The sequence below is a fragment of the Cryptomeria japonica genome, chromosome 7 (assembly GCF_030272615.1).
Source record: "Cryptomeria japonica chromosome 7, Sugi_1.0, whole genome shotgun sequence".
Lineage (NCBI taxonomy): Eukaryota > Viridiplantae > Streptophyta > Pinopsida > Cupressales > Cupressaceae > Cryptomeria > Cryptomeria japonica.
In genome coordinates, this window is record NC_081411.1 from 763,706,611 (window position 1) to 763,726,410 (window position 19,800).

Genomic DNA, 19,800 nt, shown 5'->3' on the forward strand with positions numbered 1-19,800 from the left:
CTAGGATATTCTGAACTCCCCATTGATTCATCCAAGAGGATAAATATCAAGGCATATGATGATGAAGAACATCCCTCAAAAGGTATTGTCACACTACCCATACAAGTGGGACCTATAACAATAGAGGTTTCTTTTCAAGTCTTGGATAGAGAACTGGGATATAACATGTTATTGGGCCGCCCATGGATCCACACCATGCAAGCAGTACCATCCACATTCCATCAGTGTGTCAAATTCCCATATAATGGTATTGAAATCACCATAAAAGTTGATCCAAATCCCTTCCAACATTGCAATCACTTGAAAGAAAGCTTGGATAATCAGGTACCTATTAATCAAGAAGCACCTCTCACTACACAACTGGATGCATTAACAATCACAGAAACAAAGAAGAATATGCCTACTACATCTTCTTTACAGATATGAGATATGGGTTGTGGAGAGCACTCTATTGCAAATACTTCAAGTGGAAAACAATTGTCTCTATCTTCTGAGTCTTTTGGGAATCCTAAAAATGCAGTACAATAGCAAGACAAAGGAAAAGAAATTGTCAGATACATAGACTCATGCTCTTTTATTAGATGGGGTGACTTACAGGAAGAATCCCTAAATGAAGATGTCAACCATTGGATATATAGAGAAGAGGATCATATGACAATACCCAAAATACCCCTAGACCAGTATGGCAATGGATTCAAAATACTCTAGAGACATGGATATGATGGTACCATAGGCCTGGGGTTACAGAAACAAGGCAGACTAGAACCTATTGTTCCTAATGACAATCCAAGGAATCAAGGGTTAGGTTATAAGAATGTATCGTATATCACAGAGGCAAGACAACGCATCTTAGATATATTAAATAGACTAATGAAACCATCAGACTACATACCGCAAAGGGATTTGTCCATGCATGTGTGTCCCTCTTCATCTCTAACAAGTAATCAAGTACCCACATCACCTAGCACGAAATCAAATGGGGAAGACATGAGACAACTCCTGCAAGAGCCTAGCACTGAGTCACAAAATGATATAGTTGTTGACACAACAGTACAAGCTAATGTTGCAAGAGACGCAGGATTACCACTAGCAGATGAAAGAAATCCATGGTTATTATCAATACTCTTTCCATGGGAAACTACTCAAGCTCAACCTCATTAATTAGATGAAGAAAGATTGCAATGGCTTATACCAGGCTTAAGAAGGGTAACTACTGTCCAAAGAAGACAAATCAATCTACAGTAGAAACAGAGGTAGGAACAACATGAGATAAGTGATAATACCTTAGATGATGAAACATACATTGAAACTGAGACAGACTCTCACGACTATGAGCTCTTATCACTACATGATTCTAGCCCACAAACAAGTGTCATACTAAGGTATCAAATAAAACCTATACAAGATGAAAATACACCAAGTCAATCAAACAATCAAGTCCTCATGTTATCAGAATCTAGTAGAGAAGGGAGTAAAGAATTATCTCTTGTACATTCACACTTGATTGATTGGGGGCAAGAAGGAAAACCAACTCTCAATTGGTTTGAAAATGATGAAGCAATTACAGAATTCCTCAGAGTCGGAGAGGGATTTTCACAAGGTGACCACAAAGCAGGATTTGATGTAGACCTGGATAGGACAACATACTTTGGAGAGGCAAGTACCTCTACAATAGAAGATATAGATCAAAATAACCATAATGGCAAGAGGGAGTTAGGTAACCTCCCTATCGAAAGAGAAAATTCAGCATTGCTTATAGAAGAAATTGAAGAGGTAAACATAGCAGAAGGAGAGGTTGTACATAACATACACCTGGAAAAATCACTAAACAAAGAATAAAAAGATAGGTTCATTCATTTCTTCAAGCAACGACCTATCAACTTTGCTTGGTCCTATGCAGATATGTCAGTACTAGACCCTGAATTAGTGTTACATCATTTACCTTTGCTACCAGGAGTTAAACCTTACAAGTGAAAATTGAGAAAAATGCATCCAAGTATTGCATTATTGGTTAAAATAGAACTCCAAAAGTTGCTGGATTTAGGTTTCATTAGACCTATCGACTATGCAGAATGGATATCCAACCTGGTACCTGTGACTAAGCCCACAAGAGGCATAAGAATCTGTGTTGATTTCTAGGATTTAAATAAAGCTTGTCCTAAGGATGACTTCCCACTACCCAATATCGATATGATAGTTGATTTAACAGCTAGAAATGAAATGCTATCATTAACAGATGGTTTCTCAGGATACAACCAGATTAAAATTGCACCAAAAGATCAACATAAAATGGCCTTTACTTGCCCATGGGGAACATACTATTGGAATGTGATGCCATTTGGTCTCAAAAAGGTAGGAGCAACATACCAAAGAGCCATGACAACACTATTTCATGACATGATCCACAACATAATGTAAGATTATGTGGATGACTTACTAGCTAAATCATAGACAAGAGAAGGTCACCTTGTGGTCCTTGTATAGATATTTGATTGGTTGGAGCAGTACAATGTCAGGCTAAACCCGAAGAAGTGTGTGTTTGGTGTAACAGTAGGTAAACTGTTAGGGTTTATTGTTTCAAATAGAGGAATTGAAGTAGACCCAGCCAAGGTCAAAGAAATCATATATATGCAACCTCCATCAACACTTAAACAACTAAGAGGATTACAAGGAAGACTGCAATCCATAAGGAGATTCATAGCGAAGCTGGCAGATAAATGTCATCCATTGTAGCATTTCCTTAGGAAAGGAATTACTTTTAAATGGACAAAACAATGCCAAGAAGCTTTCCAATCTCTGAAAGATTATCTTCTAAACACACCAATGTTAGTACCACCTACTCCAAGAAAACCTTTGTTACTATATATATCAGCAACAAACTCAGCTTTAGGAGCTTTGTTGGCACAACATGATGAACAAGGAAAAGAAATAGCTATTTACTATATAAGTCAAACCCTGATCAGTTATGAGCTTAATTACACTCCTATAGAATGAGCATGCGTAGCAGTAATCTTCGCATCTCAAAATCTTAGACATTACGTGTTGAGTCATAAGGTGCAACTCATTGCACGCTTTGATCCACTCAAGTACCTAATGAGCAGAGAAACATTAACCGAGAGATTGGCTAAGTGGGTCATGATCTTGAGTGAGTTTGATATAGAGTACATAGACAGAAAGGCCATCGAAGGACAAATTATAGCAGATTAGTTAGCAAAGGCTTCTTTACAAGATAATCACCCATTACTCATAGACTTTCCAGATGAATCAATATTTACATTGACAACATCTATAATGTGGAAATTATACTTTGATGGGTCATATACAAGTCATGGATCTAGAGCAGGGATTCTTTTCATCCCCCCTCAAGGTGATTCTATACCTAAGTCATTTAGGATAAATTTTCCATGCACGAACAATATAGCCGAGTATGAAGCTCTCCTCATAGGGCTTCATACAGATGTACAGTGAAGAATAAAAGAATTACAGGTCTATGGTGATTCGCAACTAATTGTAAAACAAGTCAATGATGACTACAACATGAAAGATGAAAAATTCATGCCTTATAAGAAACTGGTAGAAGATTACAAAGCTAACTTCAGAAAAATTACTTTTGAATAGATTTCAAGGATACAAAACAAGGCAGCAAATGCCATGGCTACAATAGGATCTCTTCTAAATATGCCTGCTAATGAAACTTAGTTTGAGTTTATTATAGAACAATTGATAATACCGACATATGAGACTCCCTCAACAGAATATGTATGTGTAATTGTGGGTCTAGAATCCCTGTGTTATAATGGAATATATGCATATTTACACACTCAGTACATGTCACCAGACCTGTCTAGAAATCAAAAGAAGGCTCTTATTCATCAAGCATCTAGACACACTATTATAGCCGATACATTATATAAAAAGGACTTTGATGGAACTCTTCTCTGATGTCTTGATGAAAATGAAGCGCAACTCGCCTTAAAGGAAGTCCATGATGGAATTTGTGGGGCGCACCAAAGTAGTCCACCATTGTCAAATAAATTGCTAAGAACAGGTTATTACTAGCCAACTATGGAAAAAGATGTCTATAAATATGTGCAGAAATGCAAGCAATGTCAAATGCATGGAGATCTCATTCATGCACTAGCACAAGATATTCAACCCAAAACATCACCATGGCCATTTTCATAATGGGGATTAGATCTAGTGGGTAAAATCAATCCTACTTCTTCCAATGGGCACAAGTTCATCTTAACAGCCACTAAGTACTTTACCAAATGGGTCAAGTCAATTCCTCTTACATACACCACTGGAAAGCAAATAGAAAAGTTCATGCCCAATTACATTATCTGTAGATACGGGATTCCAATGTGCTTTGTAACAGATAATGGGCATCCATTTAAAAATCAAGAAGTGAAAGAATTGTGTGACAAATTTCAAATACAACAGAGATTTGCCACGCCATATTATCCGCAAAGCAATGGACAAGGAGAGGTAACAAATAAAACAATATTGAAAATCCTTAAGAAAGTTGTCACTGACACAGGATGTGACTGACATCTCCAGTTAAATCCCGTTCTCCAGTTAAATCCCACTCTTTGGGCTTACAGAACATGAGTACGCACCCCTACAGGAGCAACACCATATTCCTTGGTCTATGGTACAGAAGCAATACTCCCTATTGAAATAGAAATACCATCTCTAAGAGTGTCCTTACAAAACATCGTATCAGAGGAAGATTATCGGGTGGCAAGATTACAAGAGCTAGAAACGCTTGATGAAAAGAGACAAACAACTTTCAATCATCTTCAAGGTTATCAAAAAAGACTAAGGTGAAGTTATAATAAATGAGTCCACCCAAGATATTTTGAAGTGGGAGATCTAGTTCTCAAAGAGAACCAAAGGAATCTAGCTGAATGAGAAAAGCTAGGAAAATTTGAACCTAACTAGCTAGGTCCTTTCATCATAACAAGGGTTATAGGAAATGGAGCATATAATTTGGCTACCATGGAGGGAGATCCACTCTCTGACCCTATGAACAACATGCACCTTAAATGATATTATACCTAAGGGTTGGGTTAGTTTAGGTTTTACTTTCCACATTGCATATCATATTATTCAAAACACTGCATTACATATAGTTTCTTTCCAAAGCACCAAATGTTTAGAAGTCACATGTGCAAAGTTTTTGCATTTTCTTATAGCAGCATCAATAAAACAAGGCAACTATCCAAGTTTGTCATTCATTTGCATCCAAGAGAAACAAGGGTCATCTCCTTTCTTAGATATTCAGACATGAAGTCTTTGAGGTCCTAAGGTCATTCATTTTCAACATTACCTTGTGACGACACTTACTTATGGTTTGGTAGTGATTTCACTATTTGAGACTTGTTAACCCAAAATCTATCAATTTCTATATCTTAAACATATTAGGAAAATCTCTAATTCATTCTAGATACCTAGTTGATCATATGACTAGTGAAAAATCTAAAATTCTACTTCAGTGTCATTGTAATCATCACACCCAAGTAGGTTTCATTACTTACAAGTCAAGGAAAGAAAATAAAAAGAAAAAAGAGCTAATGTCAAATATTCATCTTAAGGAAAAAGAGAAATGATATATAACTGAAATATCATACATGCAAGTGCAACAAAAAGCCTGAATATGGGAACATGCAAGTAACTCCATCAGGGCTATGAATGCCTCCTAGCAATGGAGCAATATTTGATAAATTACAGTCTATAACCTCATCAGAGCTCTAAAAGCTTGCTGGCAGCGAGGCTCTATTTGGGATGATTTTGAAGTTAGGATAATCCATGTAGCTAGTCATATAGGATACTAAGGATCTTTAGTGAACACAAGAGCAAGAATTAACTCATCTGCACACACATTGGCAAAAGAAGATCAAAGTTTCAAGAACCAATGGGGAAGTTTTCCGCGTCTCCATTTGTAAATCCTTGTCACTAAGTGTGTTAATTTGGATGTTCCAAAGGACCTTAGGGATTGATTGACTACTTATCTATGAAATGTTTTGCACCTCCATTTCAATTGGTGTATTACAAAGGCTAAACAAACACAGTCAACCTTGTTTGAATAGGAAATGCATCTTCATCATGCATATTGCATTAACATAGTTCATGTCAAAATTTCATTTGTCTCCACATACATTCTACAGATCATCATGTTGTATAGGTCTATACACTGGGGGCATAACTGAAAAAATCCTAAAAATCATATAACGTCCTTCGAAAATACCAAAAATAATTGAAAAACTCAAAATACCAAAAACAGTGCAAAAGATACAAATCCCAAAACATCCATAAACGTCCTTCGAAAATACCAAAAATAGTTCAAAAACTCAAAATCCAAAAACATCAAAAAAAGATCTTGAAAAAGAATCAAAAATTGGAAATAAATCAATCAAAAAACTTGCAATAAAATGTCTTGCGAGAAATAAATACCCTAGCCAATATCCAACAAACACTTTGCACGAAGTTAACAAAGGATATGACTATCCAGTAAAGCATCTGCAATCAACTGATCAAAATGTCTTAATCAATTGTATCATATTCATATCAAGTGATCATTATCTTGTCTTAAACAAAAGAAGATACACTCGAAATTAGACAGGTCAGTCTTAAAAGGGGTCCGCAACTTTTTGAAATCCGACATTATCAACCATCACATCAAGCAATTGAGAACGAAGGTACAAGGTCAGTATAGCTACTGAATTTTGTCCGGGTCAGTCTTTATCTTTTACCATTTGGCGACAAATTATGTTCCTATGCTACGCAAGGATGTCCATAAGTGACTAGAGGAGCCATGATGGGCATTATCTTTTTCTTTGTTTTCTATTTGTGGTGTGAACCGATGAAGTTCTAGGGAAATTTCTCTAGTGGGTGTCTATGATAGGAGAATTCAACTATTGAATGCCACACATACCTCGACCCCTAGTGTATTTCCCAGAATGGAGGGGTTCACTCCTTGTCTGCTATGTGTTATTTTCTACAATGAGATATCTTTACATATTGGTTCCTTATACCATGATGTGCTAAGCTTCATTGTTCAATAATAAGGCTCAATGATGAATATATATTGCACAATAAAAATAATGACATAGGTTCATGATTCATTCAATTTCATTCTCATCTCATATGTTTCTTGATAGTCTGTTGATTTCCCATCTTCTATCTAAATCATTTTCTTTTCTAAATGTATTTCTTTGATCAATCTCTTCTCTCTATCATCTCCTTACTAGCATTTCTTCAAGGTACATCTGAGTTAAAAACTTTGTTCTAGCATTATCATACAAAAGAATATATACACTATGCATAAATCAAATAGATACCATTGCATTCATAAACATCAGTCTCTTAGGCATACATGTAGTACAAATTACATTCATAAACATCATTCATGCATAAATCATATAGATCTCATCGCATTCATAAAACATCATTGATAAATCATGTAGTAACCATTGCATTCATGAATCATAAAGAATCAAATAGATATACATCATATAACTCATAGCATCATATAATCATACATGGAAAACAAAGCATAATAGATAGCCACTAAAAAAATGCATATCATATATATCACTCAAAAATGATAATGTGTATGAATATAATAAACAAGCCTGAAGGCTCAGATAACATGATCAAAATGTCTCAACCGACATGGCCTCTATCAACCGGTGGGTCCTACTTACTAGATCTTGCCCTAGGCTATCGAGGTGATCCCATAACACCACCACTACTAGTCCTCAGTGTGGAAGTCCTACTAGAACCAGAATGACCTCTAACAACACTAAAAATAGGAGCTCTCTATCCCTCAGGTACAGTGTCATAGTAAAGTCATTGATAATAAAAAAGCCTCTTGTGCAGCATAGTAAAGTCTGTCAGATTGACTCTATGCTTTAGTGCCTGGAGGAAATTGTTGATCATAAGAAGCCTGAATCATTTGTGACCATCTAACTGCCTCATCTCTCTCCCTCTGGAGATGATCCCTCTCAACCTCTACAGCACCGTAGTCTACACTGTAAGCCTCTCACTCGACATCTTGTCTAGAGACCTCCTCCTCCAGACTCTGAACCCATGCTCTGAGAATCTACAGATCATCATCATCCCTGTCACCCACCTTTCCTCCTCCACCCTCTATAGTAGGCACATCCTCCATCTTTGGCATATCAGTATCATCATCATCATCACCATCCTCATTGCTCGATGACCCTGAAGAATCATCGTCATCTCCACTGCTAGTAGAATCAGTGTCTCCACCAATGTCTATGTCCACCTCTTCTCCCTCATCTCCCCCCTTAGCTAATCCACCCCCCTCTCCTCCTCCATGTCTATCCTCAAGTGCTGTCTAGGATGTCGTATCTATTGTGCTGTAATCAAAACAACAGGATCAGTAAGTGGAATAGGCCTATGTCTGGCCCACCATGCTATTGGCATTATGTGAACCGGTATGAGGACATATTGATATTGTATGTTGTCATTGATGTCAATATGTGATATGTGAGAAGAGAGAATCGGCATATGTGTGAACCGGCATATATGACCAAAGTGAAGCGGTATATTTGTTCAAGGTTAACTGGCATGTAGTTATGGGAACCGGCACATGGAAGCATTGTATGACTACCGGTTTGTAGGTAGTTTCCACTTCAAGATTTCTGGTCGAAGTACCTCAAGCCTATGTGACTCAATCGGTGATCTTTGTGTGATGAGTTAGCAGTATAACAGAGAATAGATCATGTTGCCACATAAGCCCTGTGCACATGAAGGATCTTGCATGAAGAACACTATCCCTATCCACCTTGGGAATGTGCGAATTTTGTCAAATGGTGATAACGCGTGATGGGTTATCAGCCACCATGAAATCAGTGGATAATGGATGATGGAGAATGTCTTGAGATCAATTCAAGATTGTTGCATTTAATGCAGTATTATTCAATGGTCAGGATTGAATCGTTTGAATTGCTTAACCTAACAGGTTTAGGGTTTAGGGCTTTTGCTACCGACCTGTCTGTTTCCTATAAGATTGATCTTGTGTTTCTTTCTAAAGTTGTTGGCAAAAGTTGTATGTGTGTTTTCAAGGGAAGTGATACGTGATTCTGGCCAGACCAAAGGAGAATAGAGATACCTGCAAAGTGAATGTGCAGAAGGTGAGGAGGAGCCAAAATGGAACTACATTAGCATTGAGTGTTGTTACTAGATCATTGTAATTCTTGTTGATCTTTAACCACTTCAACTGTTAAGAAATCCCTTAATAGGGTAGCCTTAACTAGCTTGATACAAATCCTTAAATAGGGTAACTCAAAGTTATTGAGTTCTAGGAAGCTATAGAGCTCTGGAGATCCTTTAGCTATTGAGTTCTTGAAATCCTCTAACAAGGTAACCCTAACCGGGTTTAACCCTTAATCAGGTATTATAGAGATCCCTTAACTGGGTGATCCCTAACAGGATCGGTTCCTAGCAGAACCTATTATAATGTCTTTAACTGGACAAGGCTCCTAACAGAGCAAACTTCTAAAGAGTTCAAAAAGTAGCTTGTGGGTATTCACTCCCACCGTGGTTTTTCCCAGTTGGGTTTCCATGTGAAAAATATGTGTGTCATGTGTGATACTTTTATCTTGTGATGCTTTGTTATTACCTGTTAAGCATATGATGGTTCTATGTTTTATGCCTTCTATAAAACATATTGAACTAACTATTGTGAAGATCTGATGATAGTTTACCTATTCATGCATGAGGGTGTAATGGTACTATAGTATTGAGCTAAGAGGAAGGCTAAGTGAGTAACCATTTTATGATTGTTTTAGTTGTTCTGGGTCTTACCGGTTGCACTCTATTTCAACCAGTGTCACTGCTTGCCAGTCATTTGGAGTTTTTGTTGTCAAACCAGTTTTGGACTATATTTTGTCTGTATTGATTCACACCCCCCTCTTAGTACCAGTTTGGTAATATTGGTTCATCATTGAGGTATCAATTGGTATCAGAGAAGTCTAGATCATCTGTGTTGTAAGCTTAACAACTTGAGGTAAAGATCCCAATCAAATGTTGAAGAGGGAAGGTCCAAAGTTTAACAGGGAAAATTTCAGTATATGGAAAGATAGGATGAAGATATTCATCAAAAACATGGGTGCTCAACACTGGCGTTATGTTGAGAATTTCTATGTTGTCCCTACCGGTGCTCTCACTGATAACCAAAAGAGAGAGATACAAGAAAATGGGTAAGTCATGGAAGCTCTTATTAGTAGTCTATCTAACATTGAGTTTATTGATGTTCGGGACAAGGTAAATCCCAAAGATGTATGGGATGCTCTTGAAAATATCTATGGTGGTGATGAACATGTAAAACAGGCTAAGGAAGAAAGCCTGAGAGGGAAGTTTGAAGATATGTGGATAGTTGAAGGTGAGACCATCCAGCAGTATGGAATAAGAATCAAAACAGTTGTTGGAGAAATCAAGAGTGTAGGTGGTAAAATAGAAGATTCCACTGTGGTAAGCAAAGTCCTGAGATCCCTATTGCTAGTCTATACAATAAGGGTTGTTGCTATTCAGGAGCTGAGATCAATAGACAAGAATAAGGTATCATTGGACTCCATCATAGCCAAGTTGACAGCCTATGAGCTAAATAGTTTTGATGGTAGTGTTCAAAAGACTGAATCAGATTTTAAAGCCTTTGCTATACCACCCAAAAAAGGAAAAGAAGCTAGCACCAGTGGTGAACCTAGACAAAGCAGAGAAATGGATGATGAGGAGATTCTGATGGCATTTGAAGCTCTCCTTGCCAAGAAGCTTCCTAAAGGAACTAGTAAATACAAAGGTAAGCTACCTTTGAAATTTTTTACTTGTAACCAGATAGGACATATTGCTATAAACTGTCCTAATGGTGACAACAAGGACAAACTAGAAAGGTTCAGGAAATTCAAAGGAGGAAACCAGAGAAACTGTTTTGTGGCAGTTGATGAAGGTGTCACAGATGAAGAATCAAAGGATGAAGAAAATGAAGATATTGTGTTTGTTGCTGTCAAAGAAGATGTGTCAGACAAGAGGGCTCTTATCTCCCAGTTTGATAATTCCAATGAGTGGATCATTGACAGTGGCTGTTCTCACCATATGACTGGTGACCGGAGCAAGTTTCTATCCTTGGAGGAGTATGATGGAGGTGTGGTTCGCTTTGGCAATGATGCACCATGCATGGTCAAAGCCAGAGGGTCCATCTCTCTAAATGGAAAGAGCAGTGATGACAATGTGTACTGGGTTGATGGTCTCAGACACAACCTTCTAAGTGTTGCCCAGGTGAATGACAGTGGCCTCACTCTGGAATTCAAGAATGGAGTTTGCAGAATCAAAGGAAAAGATGGTGAATTGGTGGCCACCGACATGCAGACAAAAGGTAACCTATTTCATCTGAATGCAAATATAAGTACATGTCTTATGACTAAGTTTGATGATAGTTGGATATGGCATAAGAGACTCTGCCACGTAAACTTTGATAACATTGTGAAGGCTAGTAAGATCAAGGTAGTTAGAGGGTTGTCGGTGCTAAGAAAACCAGATAATACCTTATGCAGAGAGTGTCAATTGGGGAAAATGTCTTCCTCAACCTTTAAAGGTAAATCTTTCACTGCTGACAACTTGCTTGATCTTGTGCATACTGATTTGTGTGGTCCTATGAAAACTAGAAGTGTGCAGGGTGATAGGTACTTCATGATTCTCACTGATGACTACTCAAGAATGATGTGGGTCACATTCTTGAAAGACAAGTCTGAAGCCTTTGTGAAGTTCAAAGTTTTCAGAGCATTAGTGGAGAAGGAAAGCGGTAAAAGGATCAAGTGTCTTAGAACTGATCAAGGAGGGGAATTCACTTCCGGCGAATTCAACAAGTATTGTGAAGAATTTGGTATCAAGAGGCAACTGTCTACTCCCCGAACTCCATAGAAGAATGGCCTAGCAAAGAGGAATAACCGAACTGTGGTTGAAGCAGCTAGAACCATGTTGATTCAAGGAAAGGTAGCTCACACCTTTTGGAGAGAAGCGGTGAGCACTGCCGTCCACACAACGAACTGGGTACTCATCAAGAAAGGTAAGGACAAAACTCCTTATGACTATTGGACTGGTAAGACACCTATGGTTAGCTACTTTAGGGTATTTTGTAGCAATTGTTACATCAAAAGGAGTGAACATCAGGGCAAATTTGAAGCTAAATGTGATGAGGGAATATTCCTAGGATATTCCACCAAGAGTAAAGCTCTCAAGTGTTACAACAATAGGACTTAGAGAATTATGGAAAGTATCAATGTAAGAGTTGATGAATCCTCTGAGAAAACTAAGGAAACCATTAGTGAGCAAGCTGTAAATGAACCGGTTGCAACCTTCTAGGAACCAGTTGTTAGTCAACCAAGTACTAGTAACAGTATTCCTGAACTGGTGAATGCTGATACTGGTGAAGATGAGGATGAAGAGGAAAAGCAAGAAGAACTAGTCAAGACCATTCCTCGGTATGTCAAGTTGAATCATGATCCTAAGCAGATCATAGGAGATAAGGATGCAGGAATCCTTACAAGAAGAAAGATAAGAGAAAACTCATGTATGATCTCTGAATTTGAGCCTAAATCATTCAAAGAGGCTCATAAAGATGAAGACTAGATCAAGGCAATGGAAGAGGAACTTGACTAGATAGAGAAAAATGGTACATGGTCCTTGGTACCTAGACCAAAGCATAAAAATGTCATTGGCACCAAATGGGTGTTCAGAAACAAGCTGAATGAGGATGGCACAGTGATTAGGAATAAAGCCAGATTGGTGTGCAAAGGATATGCTCAAGAAGAAGGAGAAGACTATGGAGAAACCTTTTCTCCTGTAGCTAGATTGGAAGGAGTTTGTATGCTTCTTGCATATGCAGCTTTTAAAGGTTTCAAAGTATATCAAATGGATGTAAAATATGCATTCCTAAATGGTGTACTTGAAGAGGAGGTGTATATTAAGCAACTAGATGGGTTTGCCCTATCTGAAGATAGTGACATGGTATGTAGGCTATATAAAGCCTTATATGGTCTAAAGCAAGCACCTAGGGCATGGTATGAGCGCCTACATTCCCATCTTGTGAAGACTGGATTTGAGAGAACAAGTGAAGATAGCAATATCTACTTGAAGTTTGAAAGAGATCAGATCCTGATCTGTGAGGTTTTTGTTGATGACATTATCTTTGGTGGAGATGACAAGATGAGTCATGAGTTTGCTGATGAGATGAAGAAAGAGTTTGAGATGTCACTCATAGGGGAGATTAAGTTCTTCATTGGATTACAGATCCAACAGATGAAAGATGGAATCTTTATCACTCAGTCCAAATATGTCAAAGAGGTGTTGAAGACCTTTGGCATGGAAGATAGAAAACCAGTTGGTACACCAATGGTGACTGGTTGCAAATTGTCAAAAGAGGATGATTCCGCACTGGTTGATGAGAAGGAATACTGATCAATGATTGGTAAGTTGCATTATGTAGTGCATAGCAGACTGAATATTGCACATGCAGTTGGCCTTACTGCAAGGTTATAGAAAAGTCCAAGAGAATCCCACTTGGTTGCAGTCAAGCAGATTCTTAGGTATCTGAAGGGAACAGTTGACTATGGATTGTGGTACCCATACAACAATAATTTCATTCTGAAAGTATTCACAGATGTTGATTGGGCAGGTAATGTGGATGACCGGAAAAGCACAACCGGTGGTGCATTCTTTCTTGATGGTAGACTGGTCTCATGGATGACTAAAAAGCAAAGTTGTATCTCTTAGTATACAATGAAAGCAGAGTATGTTGCAGTTGCACTCAGACAATCTAGATGAAGCATGTTTTAAATGGCTTTAAAATCCCTGTATCTAAACGGATAAGTGTATTTTATGATAACACAAGTGCTATCAATATTTCAAAGAATCCAGTTTTACATTCTAGAACCAAGTATTTTGAGCTTAAGTATCATTTCTTGAGGGAAAAGGTTCAGAATAAAGAGATTGCACTGGAACATGCTTCCAGTAAGGAGTAGTTAGTAGACATATTCACCAAGCCTCTCCCAAAGACTATATTTGTGCATTTAAGAGGTGAATTGGGAGTACTGCCCCTTTAGGAGGTGAACTAAATGTATTTGTTCCACATCAGTCAGGTATTGCATAGTTAAAATTTTGTTGATTGATGTGTTGAAGGATGCTACTCCTCAGGGGGAGAAGCATAATGGAATAGGGATGCTTGTGCCTCCACTTTGGCATTGTTGTCAAAGGGGGAGAAGGAGTGAAGCGGAAAAGATATTTGCAGAAAATGGGGGAGAAAATGTGAAGCAGAGAGATATCTTTGTATATTGTCGTCAATGCCAAAAGGGGAGATTGTTGGCATTATGTGAATTGGTATGAGGATAAAATGATATTGTATGTTGTCATTGATGTCAATATGTGATATGATGTGAACCGGCATATGTGATATGTTAGAAGAGAGAACCGACATATGTGTGAACCAGTATATATGACCAAAGTGAAGCGGTATATTTGTTCAAGGTGAATCGGCATGTAGTTATGGGAACCGACACATGGAAGCATTGTATGACTACTGGTTTGTAGGTAGTTTCCACTTCAATATTTCCGGTTGAAGTACCTCAAGCCTATGTGACTCAATCAGTGATCTTTGTGTGATGAGTTAGCAGTATAACGGAGAACAGATCATGTTTCCACGTAAGCCCTGTGTGCGTGAAGGATCTTACATGAAGAAGACTATCCCAATCCACCTTGGGAATGTGCGAATTTTGTCAAACGGTGATAATGCGTGATGGGTTATCAGCCACCATGAAATCGGTGGATAATGGATGATGGAGAATGTCTTGAGATCGATTCAAGATTGTTGCATTTAATGTAGTATGATTCAATGATTAAGATTGAACCGTTTGAATTGCTTAACCTAACAGGTTTAGGGTTTGGGGTTTTTGCTACCGACTTGTCTGTTTCCTATAAGGTCGATGTTGTGTTTCTTTCTAAAGTTGTTGGCAAAAGTTGTATGTGTGTATCCAAGGGAAGTGATACGTGATTCTTTCCAGACCAAAGGAGAGAAGAGATACCTACAAAGTGAATGTGTAGAAGGTGAGGAGGAGCCAAAATGGATCTGCATTAGCATTGAGTTTTGTTACCAGATCATTGTAATTCCTGTTGATCTTTAACCACTTCAATAGTTGTGAAATCCCTTAACAGGGTAGCCTTAACTGGCTTGATACAAATCCTTTAACAGGGTAACTCGAAGTTATTGAGTTCTGGGAAGCTATAGAGCTCTAGAGATCCTTTAGCTATTGAGTTCTTGAAATCCTCTAACAAGGTAACCCTAACTAAGTTTAACCCTTAATCGGGTATTATAGCCATCCCTTAATCGGGTGATCCCTAACAGGATCGGTTCCTAGCAAAACCTATTGTAATGTCTTCAACCGAACAAGGCTCCTAATAGAGCAGACTTCTAAAGAGTTCAAAAAGAAGCTTGTGGGTATTCATTCGCACCGTGGTTTTTCCCAGTTGGGTTTCCACATGAAAAATATGTGTGTCATGTGTGATGCTTTTATCTTGTGATGCTTTGTTATTACTTGTTAAGCGTATGATGGTTTTGTGTTTTATGCTTGTCTCTAAAACATATTGAACTAACTATTGTTGAGATCTGATGATAGTTTACCTATTCATGCATGAGGGTGTAATTGTACTATAGTATTGAGCTAAGGGGAAGGCTAAGTGAGTAACCAGTTTATGATTGTTTTAGTTGTTCTGGGTCTTACCGGTTGCACTCTGTTTCAACCAATGTCACTGCTTGCCAGTCATTTGGAGTATTTGTTGTCAAACTAGTTTTGGACTGTATTTTGTCTGTACTAATTCACCCCCCCCTCTCAGTACTGGTTTGGTACTATTTGTTCATCATTGAGTTATCACATGCATCATACTTCGGCATAGTCCCTAGATCCGCTGTACCTCTACCCCAACCCTAGAGTAATGGCTGAAGAGAATCAAACTCAATCTAAGCAACATGAGGCTGTATACAAACCCCCCAATCAGATACCTCCTGAGATACAATAGCAAAATAAGAAGTAACCACTGGTGTAACCTATACCTCTCCAAACTATCTCAATACCCGGCCTGGGAGATACATCTCTATGATCCATTGCATCTCGAATGTCCTACCAATCATATATCTCTATTGTTGGCAGAAAGGCAAGTGTACTACATCATCCACCCAACTGGGGCAATCTAAGTAAGGCCTCCAAATAAAATGTTGTAGAATGTCAAACTGATGCCTCCAATACAAGGTGTTACCCGATCCCTTGTGTCTGATACCAGTTGTGTACCTAAAAGCATATGGATCACTAGGCTACAAATCAACATGAATGGCAGGTCTCGAAATGGAAATATGCTCCCATGCCCAAGTCTAGAGCAATGTCACCCTGCAAGCGATAGACCGATATCCAAGATATACAATGTCGTGCATCTGGTAATACAACATGACTAGAAGACAAGGACCCTAAGCATATACTCATCGATGCACAATCATGTCATGAATTACTTTGCCCCATTCGACTGGAAATCCATGACTTCGTCTATCAGGTATCAACAAATCGTCAACAATACTGCATAGTACAATAGTCATGTCATCATAATCTAAATGGGCCTAAGGGATGTCATACTGACCACTGATTTGTAAGTCCTATATCTCACACTCAAAAAGTGCACATAACCCAAAAATGCCATTGTCATGGTCATATACAACCCTCTCACCATGAATTGAAATACGTAGTATACGCCATATATCCTCTAAGGTAATGGATGCATCCCCAGTAGGAAGATGGAATGAACATGTCTTAGAATGTCACTGCTCTATCAAAGTTATAATCATGGCCCTGTTGACCATAACCTCTGGCAAGTGTAACACATAGTACAAACCAAGCTATCGGATATGCTCAATCTCCTCATCAAGTAAATTGGCATGAAGATCAAATCCACTAGGTTTGCTCTGTCGATAGTATAACACTCCAATGTTCTCCTGCATAGAGAAAATATTCAAAAAATCATATATCAGATCACAAGAACATAAAAAATAATCAAACGCATGACAAAAAATCTTTCACTTAGAACGAATGCGTGATGTTTTAAACCAATGCGTGACATTTACTACTAATGTGGTACAATAACAGCTTAAGTGTAACATTTATCACAAATACGTAAAGAAATTAGCTAATGTGTAGCATCTTAAGCGAATGTGGTGCATTTAAAACGTATGTGTAACCTTATGAGTGAATGCGGTATGTTAAAAGTGAATGCATGAAAAATGACATGCTATTCATGACAGAAAGGAAAAATTGGACAGTGCAATTTTGTTTGGAAAAATAGCAAAAACAGGCAAAAAATCAGGCAAAAATTTAGAAAAATACCATGCTACCAGTCCCAGGAGGTCTCTCATATGAACGTACTTGGTCAGACAGGTGCAATCGAGCTCTATAGCTAGCCATGATGATCAAATACTCGCAAGAAAGCACAGAATTCACAGAGAAAACCAAGAACTTACCAAATTGCAAATGAGCAAATGAAAACCTAAATTCTCTATTTATAGCTCAAAATTAGGGTTTTTCTAAACCTCAACGCCCATGGTCCCCGCCAGCTTCAAACAACTTGTAGCCTACTCAAATGATCTCAAAATCGCACGAAACTTCACACGATTGCTCATTATACTGATATCGAAAATATGGTCTCAATTTTTGAATTTTTTGACCACCTTTTCTGAGGGGGCATATTTACACTATACAATGGTACCAAGACATACTGGGATAGAATTTTTCATTTTCTTTGAAACAATATCATTCCAACTTTGTCTCAAAGAGGGGCAAATGTAGACACCTAAAAATGTCTCATTGATCATGTACTAATTTTTCGTCTAATTGATTAAATAATTCTTTAATTATTTAATTAAGCTAATTAATCTTATTCTTCTACCTCATATTTCCTCATCATCTTACTGATTATTCTATTTCCTATTTCTTTCATCATTTAATCATTAACCATTTTCTGAATGTTAATTAAATATTTATTATTTAATTAATTATGATTAATTCCACAATTTAAATAATCTTTTTTTTTTTTTTGATTGGTAATTGACCGAAGCCTGAATAGCTTTTGACTAGAGCTATGAACCAGTGGGGACACAGTAGGGGGACACATCCCCATTACATATCTTTGAATTATTATCATTATTATGTTTGATTAGATTGACCCCAAGACCTTCCCCATCCTATGGAAGGCCAAGAGTCACAGCTTAGAATTCCACTTCAGATGTCCCTATTGGGAATTGAACTTGGGTCTCCATAGTGAGAACCCAGTGTTTTAGCTGGCTAAGCTCAACCCCTTGGACATTTAAATAATCTTTATTATTTAAATAAATTCATTTCCTATTTTTATCTCTAATCATCTAATCATCAACCCTTTTCTAAATATTAATTAAATATTTATTATTTAATTAATTATGATTTTAATTCTTTTAATTTAATAATCTTTATTATTTAATTAAATTCAATTTCTAAATAATTAAATAGTTTCTTTAAATTATTTAATTAACTAATTATTTCCTCTAATTCAAATTCCCCAAATTCTAATTTCATTTAATTGCATTAATTCTTCTAATTTCTTCTAATTTCTTCCAAATTCAAATACATGTGCATGATTTCAAAAACCAAATTGAAAATCAAAGTCAAGTTCTAAATGTATTCAAATACCAGATTAAATTTAAAATAAATTCAATTATTTGAATAAATTTCATGCAAAGATAAAATTGAAAATCAAAGCCAAAGTGCAAGCACATGCTAAATTAATTAATTCAATCAATTAATTAATTAAATCAATTATCTCCCCAATCTCTATTTCCATCTTCTAGTTAGCTTTTTCTAAATAAAGTTTTCTTTGTCATCCTCTTTATTTCCTCCAATCATTCTTTTTCTTCTTTCAGTCGGCTTTTCTCAATCAGTTAACTCAATTAATCTATTCAATCTATTATGTTCCACCTCTAAATCAACAATTCAACTATCAATTTTTATGTGAGCTCACCTGAGTTCCACCTCTTGATCAATCTATTCCACCTTTCAATCAATCTTCTCCATTTATCTATAAATTGATCATTCAAACTCCATTTTCAACAATCACAAACTTTGAATCTTTGTGTCAATTGCAAGCTACTAGTGCAATATCGGAAAGCCATCATATCACAGAGAAGACAAGAACAATGGAAGCCATATACGATCATGGAATAGGGAGTTTTGATTAATATATTTTACATTCCTATTTCCTAATTGCATTATTTCATTATCAGTTTGTTGAATTATTTGATTAGATAGGGATTCATGATTTCTCTTTGAATTCTAATTAATAGTGTAGACACTTAAAAATAATTATTATAATTATTCCTCGCATAATTAATTAATTAATTATGTTAATTCAAATTCCTCTCAATATTAATTAAATATAATTAATATTGTCACTATAGCATATGATTGATTTATTTAATAAATTAATCCCTTTCTTTATTCTTCTAAAAAAATTAAATCCTCACAAATCTTCCTCTTAGCTAATTAATTTCAATTAATTAGTTAACCTACATGATTCCTACAAATCATCTTCTTAATTCATTCTTCTAGAAACTCCCTAAACTCACTTAACATTATTCTTCTAATTTTTTATTCCCTCCACTCATTCTCTCTCCTAGTCAAATTCTCCTACAAATATTAATCTCACCTAATGTTTCCT